We start from the raw sequence: 11,258 nt of genomic DNA on the forward strand, positions 1-11,258 counted from the left end.
CCGGGCTGCGCTGGCAAGGAGACAGGAACTTGACGACCACGACTGCAACTGCCTCAGTACACTTTTTTCTCATCTCTACTGACCAACTCCACACTGGGGACAAGGCCCCAGAGGGGGACATGAGGATGCCAGTCGTGGGCTTTGTTCAGTGCCCGGGCTGTCTACATTGGAAGCAGTTTCTTCTGAGGCAGAGGCTCTGACCTGGGCTGCGTTTAGATCTTGTTCTCAGAGAAGCGTTCAGGCTTTAGGATTACGAGGGACCATTGGGTGCCGGTAAAGTGAGAGTTAAATCAAAGGTTAAGTGCCTTGTCAATTTTGTTATAACACTGTTTTGAGTTATTTGGGACTTCTTTGATATCTGTTTTGAATTGTCTCTACACTGAGAAGTGAACCTAAGTTTTAATAGATCCTGCGAGGAGCGGCCGCGTACTGTCGGGGCGAAGCCCAGTTTACAGGCTTTACAAGGCATGTGCCTTATTGTCTCTATAAAAGCCCTAGCTGGGGAATGCAGTCTTAATTTCAGTTTTGTTTTGTTTTGTTTTGTTTTGTTTTAACTAGACCTCTCGATCATTTAACTAGGGGAGAGTCCAGTGGAGAAGAGGCCTAACTAAAGAGAATAGGAGTGCAAGAGGGCGAGGAGCGGGAGAAGGCAGCCTGCAGCTCTGGCCTTGACTCGTCTTACCCCGTTTCCTGAGACGCTTACTCGGTTAAGTTGTTAGACAGGAGTTTCTTAGCTTTTGTCTCAAATATATATAGGTCCAATTTTTAATAACTTTCTATGTTTATCTTTTTTTTCCCTTTGGGACATTTGATGTTTTTAGAGGAATTATTAAGCTTGTGAAAATAGAATTTTAAATTTATATTTATATTGTTCAAAATCTTTTAATTTTGGCAACTCTAATTTTTAGTATACACCAGCAATTTATGAACATGTATGAACAATAACAAAACTTATTTAACAACTTTTTAAATGTAAAATTGAACAATTTTATTAATAGACTCTCTCAATATTTTTTAATGAAATTTAAAGACTAATAATAGGAATAACTAAATTATGTTAACAACAAGAATTATAAGGAGAACTCAAGGGGAACCAGGCAATGTTTTTATGAGTCTATGTTTAACAATGGACTTAAATTTTTTATATTAATTTTATTTCTTTAACTTGGGTGCATTGTATTGGCTATTTAAAAATTTTTTGGATTAATTTTGGTTTAACAGTTTAGAAAACCATGACCCTGGATTGGGTTCCTTTGGGCGTCCCCTTCCAAGACCCTTTTCCACCCTGAAGTCCCGGTGCCACCTGCCAGGCCTGTGTCCCAGCCACTCTCCCAGCACATACGCTGGCCCCGGGTGCCCTCCAGAAGCTGAATGGGAGCAGACCCCAAGGCTTATCGGGGCCTAGTGCCCACTTGGCACCCTCTCTGTATGGAATGGGCCTCACCACTTGTCCCCTGCCCTCCCTGCTGGGCTTGAGGACCCTGGGCCACAGGCCAGAGCTGAGAGGTTCTCTCAGGCCGGGTCAGGATTCAGCAGTCTACAGGGCCCTCCCCACCCCTGGCTGCCTGAGGAGACCCGTGGGGGCTGCATGCTGGGTGGAGGCCCTGGGGTAGGGGGAGCTACTGCAGAGGTGGAGGCAGGGCAGCGAGCTGGGGTCTGCCTGGCAGGCAGCAGCTCAGCTTCTCACCAGCTCGGTGCAGGAAGTGCGTATGGAGAGTTGCAGAAGGCTGGATCAATTTTCTTCTCAAGGTTAAAAAAAAAACAATCTGCGGAGGCAGGCAGGAAGAAGCCAGACAAAGAGCACCAGGCACTTGGTAATCCAAGCTGCAAACAAAACAGAAGGCAGGGGAAGGCTGAGGTTCTGCCCAGGAGGCCCTGCCCCAGGACAGCTTGACCCTTGCCAAGGTCACTGGCTGGGAGGGACAGGGCAGGACATCATGATAAGGGGTCCCCTTGAAGGGCCCAAGGCAGGGCCTACTCTGACCTCATGGCTGGGACAGGGACTGGGCTCTAAGGGCAGAAGAACTGCTTAGTCTAACAAAGGGGCAGGGAGAAGGGATCCGAGAGTGGCCGCAGGGTGTGTCAGGGAGCATTTACAGGACCCCACATCACTGCCCAGGGACACCCAGCCCGTGGGGAGCCCAGAGTCCCATTTCCAGCTCTGCCCTTTGCCTGCCGTGTGCCCTTGGGGAAGTCACTTGCCTCTGTGCTTCAGCAGCTTTGTCTATAACGGCCACAGCTCTCCTCACGTGGGGCAGTGTGTACACCCCACCCGTGCAAGGGCTTTCTCCACCTACTCCCACACTGCGTCCTGATCACTCCAGCTTGCCTGGGGCTGCAAGGACTCCCCTGGGAATCCTCCAGGGACTCTAAACCAGCCCTCGCCTCCTCGGCTCCGTTCCAAGCCTCGTCTGTCACAGTCCACAGGAAACAGATGGCATGTGCAGACAACTTCTGAAAGGACTTCCGCGAAGGGGCTGTGGACAGGCCTGAGAGCCAGGGTAAGAGAACCGACAGGAGAGGCGGCCCCCAGCCGCCCAGGCCGGCCAGGCACCCCGGCGTTCCACAGGAGCCATGCGGGAACCCACCTGGTGTGCAAAGACACAGCCGTCGGGAGCTTCTGCACTTAATGTATCTTTTTTCTTTTCTTTTCCTCTTTTATTTATTTATTTATTTTATTATCAGAGGGCATGCGCATGCACCAGAGAGAGGGAGAGAACGGTCAAAGTGACAGTCACGCTCCAACCCCTTCTCCACCTCTCCATCTCAGCAGGGTTTTGGGCATGCACACTCCTGCACCTAGCAATTTGGTTTTTAAATCATTTTTTAGTTTTTGCTATAGGACAAGTGCACTCAACCAGAGACAGAGAGAGCACTCACCCCCGGGGGGATGGCCACACCACCGTCTCTTCTCCATTCCCTGAGGACCCTAGCCATGCATGCACATGCGTCCAGCATAATTTTCAAGCTGCCAGGTCCAGGACTTGAACCCCGCAGTTGGCCATGTGGGATCCAGCACCTCAACCTCCACACCACCTACTGGCCCCCTAGAGTGTTTTTCAAGTCGCTGGTGCCAGGATTTGAACCAAGCAGACCACGTGAGATCCACTCAGTTCCCTTAAACACTAGGCCATGGGACTGGCCTTTTAAAAATAAATAATAAAACAGCAACAACAAAAAACAACATCCAGGCTGCTTCAGTGTCTGTTCACGGCTCCAGAGTGCAATGAGGACCCCCTCACAGGGACTTGGCCCCAGGTAAAGAAAGCCAGACTCAGCAGAGAGAGCCCCCAGGTTGGCCGGCGCCTGGCTCAGTATGTGGCTAGAACAGGTGGCTGCGGGAAGGAGAGGTGAGAGGAAGTGCTCGGCACATTCAGCTGGAACCCTAGTTTGGAGCAGGAAGTAACGGGTTCAATGGCGCCCTGGCCTGCGAGGATTCATGTCCTATGGGAAGAGGCCCTCAAGCCAGCACGTCCTCCCCAGCAGGTGAGGGCACAGTGAGAAGGTTGCCATCTGCAGCCAGGTGGCAGGCCCTCACCGGAACCACCTTTGCGGCAGGCGTGTGGGCTTGGCCCAGCACAGTGAGCAGTGCATGCTCAGCGCCCAAGCCGCCCATGCCTTGGTGCAGCCCGAGCCCACCAGATGGCTGAGAAGGCTGGGTCCACAGGGACGAGCCCAGGCTGGAGCACGCTGGTCCCCGGTAGTGCGTAACACAGTCCCACGGACAGTACACACCAGCTGGCTTCCAGTCTGCCGGTCAGAATCTGGATCCTGTCCCACTGAAATCCAGGTGCCAAGGGCCACGCTCCCTCCAGAGGCTGGAGCGGAAAGTGTGTCCCGGCCTCTCCAGCTCCCAGAGCTGCACAGAGCCGTCTCCCAGCTCTCGGCCTCTTCTTCCATTGTCAGCGCCAGCAGCGCGGCCCCTGCCCAGCACACCAGGCCGGCTCCCGTGTCGGGGCACCTCTGCCGCTGCCGTGTGGCTGTGTCCCCGGCCCTCCCGTGTCGGGGCACCCCTGCCGCTGCGGTGTGGTTGCGGTGTGGCTGTGCCCCGGGCCTTCCTGTGTTGGGGCCTGGTTGTGCGTAGAGGTGCTAAGTGAGTGCTCAGTCCCTTCCCAGTGTCGCGACAGGGGCTTTGGGTGCGATGAGGTCATTAGAGCAGGCCTCTACAGCTCAGTTCTGGTGGGTTGTGAGCGGGACAAGGAGACCAGAATGGGCAGAAGCTCAGGGCTGGCTGTCCTGCGCCAGGCCCCGCCCCCACCACGTTGCCGGCATACCCTTGGTACCCCTTGACCTTGGACAGCCCACCCTCCAGAACCGTGAGCAGCGAGTTCCCACTGCTCACCCAGAGCCTGGCTGTAGTCCTCCGTCACAGCAGCAGGCAGGAGTCAAGGCACCAACGGCAACCTCCAATCTCCTCGCGGTGATTCTCGATCAGGGAGGCAGGAGCCAAGACACCAACTGCAATCTCCAATCTCCTCGCGGTGATTCTCGATCAGGGAGGCTCCGGAGATGGGCAGTACATGCAGGGGCGGGGTCTCTCTCCCACAAGCTCGGACCCATCCTAACCTCAGTTGCCTTGTCTGAGGGGAGGACCACAACATGGCACTGTAGAGAGCTTGAAGGTCAGGCCCTGGGAACAGGGTAGGGCGAACCTGGGTACAGCCAGTGTGCCCCCCTTCCTACAGCTTCACGTGTGCCTCCTGTTTGGAGCCAGCAAAGCGGGGCACTTTCCATACTGCAGTTCCAATGAGGAATCAAGGTGATTTATACTGGGATGACAGGCGGCCTGCTGTGACTTCTTAATGGGTTCAGGGTGCTCAGGGAGAAAGGGCTCTACTCCCTCAAATTCAGGCACTGACTGAGCCCTAAGAGCCTGAGGACCACCTGGAGCAGCACGTGGCAAGGCCCTCGGGCTCTTAGGACCAGCTAGAGCAAGGCCAAGCGCCCAAGGGCCAGTTGGAGCAGTGATTCTCAAACTGCTTCCCCCCTGCTGCTGAGTACTTTCTGCCCGTAATGCCTTACGTGGACACCCAACATCTAAAACAGGTCGGAACCGAGCTAGCCGGTTGAACAGGGTATGAAGGGGGCTGGGAAAGCGTGCAGAGCCCTACTTGCTCTGTGCAGAGCCCTACTTGCTCTGTAGCTCTGGATCCCAGAAGTGCAGCTCGGGGTGGTCCTGGAATGGGCTTAGGTTGCCAGAAGAGCGGGGGCGCACCGACTGGTGGGTGGGGGGATCCAGCCTCCTTTCTCTACCAACCATATGAGAGATTTCAGTATCTTCAGAACCCTGTGTTCACACCAGGGTGGTGGGCCAGTCGCTCATCTCCAGTGGGAAGTCAGCTTGTACACATAGAAATAGACACATGTTGGGAACCAGCAGTTGGCGTAATGGCTATGTCGCTGCACTCCCACGTAGTCGACCGTAGTTCGCGTCCCGGACCCGGTGGCTTAAACTCACGCCGGGCACGTGTGCATGCGTGCCCAAGATCCCGAGAGGAGAATGGAGGAGAAGGGATTGTGGCGTGACCATCACCCCTGGGGGGTGATTTCTTGCTTTCTGTCTCTCTGTCTCTGTCTGTCTGGTGAGCGCACGCACCCTATAGCAAAAACCTCTCAAAAAAAAAAATAGACACGTGTTCTTGAAAAAAATCACAATGACTTCAGTGTGTTAGTGTTTCCACAGTTTCTTTTCTGAAACACAGAGCATATTTTTGGGGGAAACGCTCTCATAAAGAAATATTTATATGAATTGAACAATTCTAGTAATGTCCCTTTCTTTCCTTCTGTTAAACTTGACTCAAATTAAATTTGAAAAAGTATCCAAAACATGATTCTTCTGGTTTTATAAAAGTATTTCTTCCCATCTGTTCCTTCATCCAGGCATTCGCTAGTGTATTTGCAGATGGGATTGTCCAAAATGGTTCCACCTCATGTTAATGGTTATTTCTGGCTGGTGGGATTTGAGCTGACTTTTTATTTCCACCTTCTGGATGTTTAGCATGTTTGGATTCATTATAATAAACAGGTGTCACTTTTTAAATGTGATTTTTAAAGATCACAATTCAGATATTTTTGCTTATAAAGAAAGATCGAAAGATTATCTAAAGATTGTTAAGCAGGATTAATTCTAGAAGTTGAGAACTGTGACTTACTTTACTTTCTTTTTTTGGGCATTTTTAAAATTTCTAAAATCAAGGGAAAACAATTTTAGTTCTAAAATAAGGAAAAAAATTGCAAAACAAAAGCAGCTGAAAGAACAGCTTGGCAATGAATTATTCATTCAACAAATATTTATTGAACAGCTCGATGTCAGGTTCCAATGTTTGCTGTCATTTTATTACTACGTTAGGTTTTTGGTTACTATACTCTTTACACTTTCCCTGCAATTAGCATAAGCTGTCACTAGATGGCAGTAGGCATATCAATATTCTGAGATGTGTATGTGTTGCCTGTGTCTCGGGTAAGACTTTCAGTTCAGTCACTATTATATATTTATACATTCTCACTGATAAATATGTTATGACATATTTATCATGGTTATAACATATAACAATGTTTAATTTTAATTTTAATTAATAACACAACCAAAGCTGCTCAACTTGTTGTCCCCCTCAAATACCTCAGACACAAGACAAACAAGTGATAAAGCAAAGAACCACGGCGTCTCTGCACAGGAAGCAGGGTGGCTCCAAGGTAAAGCACCCCAGCTTTTTAAGCAGCCAGATCTGAGTCCAAATTCGGGCTCCATCATTCACCTGATTCATTATCTAAGTCAAGTTACTTCATCTCAGTATCCTCATTTATACACTTGGAACTTAATTGAGTCCATATCACAAGATTGTTGTAAGAGTTAAGTGAAAAGATGTATGCAGAGAAATCAGAAAACAGCAGTTCTTAGTCTTCCTGTTGTCATTTCCACCTAGAAAACTCCTACACATCTTTGAAGACTCCTGTCTGTTATAAAAAATTACATAGACAGGGTGGCTTAAACAACCATCATTTACTTCTACAGTTCTGGAGGCTGGGAAGTCCCAAGGCAAGGTGCCAGCAGACACTGTGTTGGTGAGGGCCACCTTCTGTTGTGCAGATGGCATCTTCACATGGCGGTAGCCAAGATCACGTCTCTGGTGTCTTTTCTTACAAGGATACTAATCCCATTTGTGAGGCTCCACTCTCGTGACCAAATTACCTTCCAAAGGCCCTACCTCCTAATATCATCACGTTGTTAGGAATGGGATCTGTGACTTTGGGAGACAGAAGCATCCAGTTCATAACAACCCAGCTCAAAAACCTCCTCCTCGGTAAAACCTCCTTTAGCATCCTAGAAGCAATGAGTTACTGCCTCTTCTGTCCTAGAGCAGCCACTGGAGACAGAGTGTTTACAGAGTTCTCAAGTTGAACACTTGGGTATCCACTAGACCTATCTTCCTTGGAGAACTCTGAATTTCAGTTCTTTTGCTTTTACATCTTCAGATCGCCAAAACCTCAGCTTACCATTTTAGCCTCTTAGTAGCCCCTTTTTTGGGGGGTTTCTTGGCCCTTCGCCTGTCAGCAGCTCAGGATTTAGCACATAGCCTGAGGGCAACAGTCGCTTGCCAAGCTTGGATTTCCTTTTGTCTGGGTTCTCTGGCCCTGGCCTTGGTTGGCCATACACTCTTCTTTGCCTCTCCCCCCAGGAAGCTGCAGAAGCCTTAGGGGCTGACATTCCGTCTTTAAGTCTCACGCTTTGAAATGGCTTTTCTGGCCTGAGGGGAGAGATGGGGAATGGCCCTAAGGGCCCTCTGATGTCAGCATGATCTCCAGGTTCTAGGATCTTGGCTCCCCGGGTGCAGACAGCCTTAATTACTCTGCAAAGCTCTCGGTTTTATGTGGGTTTATTCCAACCTTTGCTGCTGTCTTCTGTGGGAGGATTGGTTGGATCCCAGCTGCTCCACTGTGACTAGCAGCAGAAATGACGATACAAAGTTGTAGTTGCCTCTGCCCCAACTGGGCGTCAGCTCCTCAAGGACAACCACCGAGTCTCCTCCCTTGGCGTGGACAGCATCACCCCAGAATGCCTTTTCTGAGCTCAAGCTGCCACACGTACCCTGAACTTGGCAGCCCCGGTAGTGACCCTGGCTTTGGCACGTGTCCCACGGAATGCGGCTGCTCTTCAGAAGGTCCGTGTCCCCACCACACGTGAGCAGCTGGGGCAGCAGGGATGAGCAAGCGGAGGCATGATGACTCAGGCCGTGCAGGGCTCTGCCTGCAACGGGGTGCTCAGAACCTCTCCCCATGGTCTGTGTGGACCGCAGGCTTCTGGGCGTGAGAGGAGCAGCCACGGTGGTGCCAGCCTCTGGGGTTTGAGTGGCGACTCCTGGGACCACCGCAGCACATCCTGGCCAGGGCCAGCCAGCCGTCTCTGCTGCAGGACTGCTCTCCGGGGGGCTTGCCGGGCTCGGGGGTGGAGAGAGGGCAGAGCCCTCGCTGGTATGGACAGCGAGCATGAGGGCCTCCACAGAAATGGCAGAGGGCTTCGAAGGAGATCCAGACAGACGAGCCAGCCGGCGAAAACGGGCCTCCTGCAGCAGTTGTGTCACAGCAGCAGCCACCAGGCCTCGGCGCTGATGTCCCACTCACTCTGCTCCAGGGACCCCACTCCTGGGTGCCCGTGAAGTGAGGATCTCTGACTGACACATGCAGAAGAGGCCCTGAGAACAGAACGGGTGGTCACATGTGAACTGGCAGAGCTGGGCCTTGAACCTCGGCAGCCTGACTCCAAGCCCTCGGGCAGGGCCGCCCGGTTGTTCCACCTCCCAGCATGCCCACAGAAAAGGTTCTAGGTCTCCTGTTTTGTGAGAACAATGCCTCCCCATTGCTGAAGCCTCTTTGTGGTTGCTGGTGACGCTGACTGAAGTCTAGTCGCAGAGGCCAGTTCGTGCCACACCTCGCCCAGTAAGCCTTCTGGGATTCCCCTTCCAGCTTGAATCGCACTGTCTTATTGTTCCTGGTTGGCTCTTTCGTCCTCATGGTTAGCACACACTGTGTCTCCAAGCGCCAGGTGCACCTGCCTGTCACCTACGATGACATGTGAGCTTGCCCAGGCTCCTGCCATACTGCCCAGCCCAGTGCCCTCCACACACAATGTGGAAGAGAGAGGGATCACTCATGGGCATGAGTTCAAGTCCTGGATCTTGTCTGTCTCCCCATGTTCCTAATTCTGAGGCTGAGTCACCTGTTTAAGATGGTATTTACCAGGTCCGGCAGGTGGTGTGGTGGCTAAGGCAGCTGGACTCCGACATGCCTGACCACGGTTCGAGTCCCAGACCTGGCAGCTTGCTTTCTCACTTTCCTTTTTTTTCCCTCTCTCTCTCTCTCTCTGTCAATTTCAAAATAATAATAATAATAAATTAAATAATAACAATGAATGAAATCAAATTAAATAACTCTTTAAAAAAAGGTGGTGTTTACCCACTTACACCACAGTGATAATGACCTCCCGGGTGCTGTGATATCTGAACCGATATGAGCAGGTACTTGGAGGCAGGACACGCACGCCTGTGGAATAGAAACTCACCGACGTCTGTTCCGGTAGGGGCATCAAGGCAGGCGGGCAGCAGGGCAGCGCAGTGCCCACCCCTGGGCTTCTTCCTAATGGGCAAAAGTACGAACAGGCTCAGGATGGAAGCTGTAGAACCCCCACCTTTCTCCGGGTGCCCAGAAAGAGTTTGCGAGTACTCTGCATGATAAATCACCCTGGAACCTAGTGGTTTAAAACAAATCAACACACACACACACACACACACAGAAAATTATTTAAAAAAAAAAAAAACAAGCAATCCTATTGAAAAGTGGGCAAAGGACCCAAACAGACTTTTCTCCAACAAAGATGCAAGAGTGGCCGACACTCAGTTTCACGAGACGTCAGGTAAACGGCCCAGTCTGCCTCACACCTGCTAGGACGGCTCATCCGCAAGGACAGACACCGGCACTGCTGGTGAGGGTGTCCAGAGACTGGGTCCCGTGCACGGTGGCGGGAAAGTGAACGGCTCAGCCGCCGTGGGGATGCAGGACTCCTCAACATGAACAACGGGATCACGTGTGTGACCCCGCGGTCCCACTCTGGGCACTCGGCCCAGGAGTTGAAAGCAGGGTCTCAGAGAGGTCTGCATGCCCGGCTCAGAGCAGCATATTCACAGGGGCCACCTGGTGCCCATCCACGGATGAGGGACAAGCAGACCGGAATGGCCACGTGGCCATCACTCCAACTTAGAGACATGGAGAAGGGAGTGAGGGGCCCCCAACTCCGAGGGGCCGGCATGTTTAGTGGGGATAGGGTTTCTGTTGAAGACAAAAGCGTTCTGGAGGTGGACGGTGGGGATGGCTACGTGACCACGAACGTGCTTTGTGGCCACTTAGAGTGGTGACGACGTACATGGCGAGTGACGTGCTTTTGTCACAGTTAACGCCGCAGCCACCCTCTGGCCTCCATGGTGTCCATGGGTGAGGGCCGGGAGGACTCGGCTGGGAGGTTCACGTGGTTCTGACTGGGGGTCTGCCGCCCACCCTTTGTCCTGGAGGCCGGGAGCTGAGGCTGGCCACTGGCCGGGCAGCTGCGGGCCTGGGGCCAGGCCGAGCGCCAAGCAGGAAATGGCACACAATAGGCGCGGCCTCACAGCCAGCTGTGCGCTTCCTCCGTGGGAAGCGACACCTAGGAGGGCTGAGGACGCTTCCTGCTTTGGGGGGAGCACACTGGGGTTGGGAAGTGGAGGCTGGAGGTTGTGTCCTGGTCCTGGGTACCACGGGGCGGGCCAGTTCTCCATGAGTCTCCGAGTCTGTAAGTCTGGAGGTCACATCACCACTGCAGGGGCAGAAAAGCCCACACTGTCATCCAGCACCCCTTCATGGAGGCTCAGGAGGGGCCGCCTTCCTACCAGTTCCCTGTCCCCCCTCTACTTGGAGCAGGGAAGGGGACAGAGAAGAGTCTGGAGAGTGTCGGGAGCAAGGACACTGCGGGCTGTGGGAGCAGCAGGGGCAGGCCCAGGGTTCAGGACAGGTCCGAGGGAGGCGCAGGCGAGGGCCAGAGCAGAGGGGAGCAGCCTGAGCTGGGGTGTAGACGAGCCCTCCCAGGAAGTCTGGCTGCACCAGGGACAGGAGTGAGGAGAGGCTGAGCCAGCAGGTGGCGTGGTGGTGAGGAGAGGCAGAGTCCTCCAGGGCCCCTGGCAAGTGCTCCCTGGGAGGGGCGCTGCCTGCCCTTGCAGCTACAGAGCAGGCCAGCA

Source organism: Tupaia chinensis, unplaced genomic scaffold (assembly GCF_000334495.1).
Source record: "Tupaia chinensis unplaced genomic scaffold, TupChi_1.0 Scaffold000335_1, whole genome shotgun sequence".
NCBI lineage: Eukaryota > Metazoa > Chordata > Mammalia > Scandentia > Tupaiidae > Tupaia > Tupaia belangeri.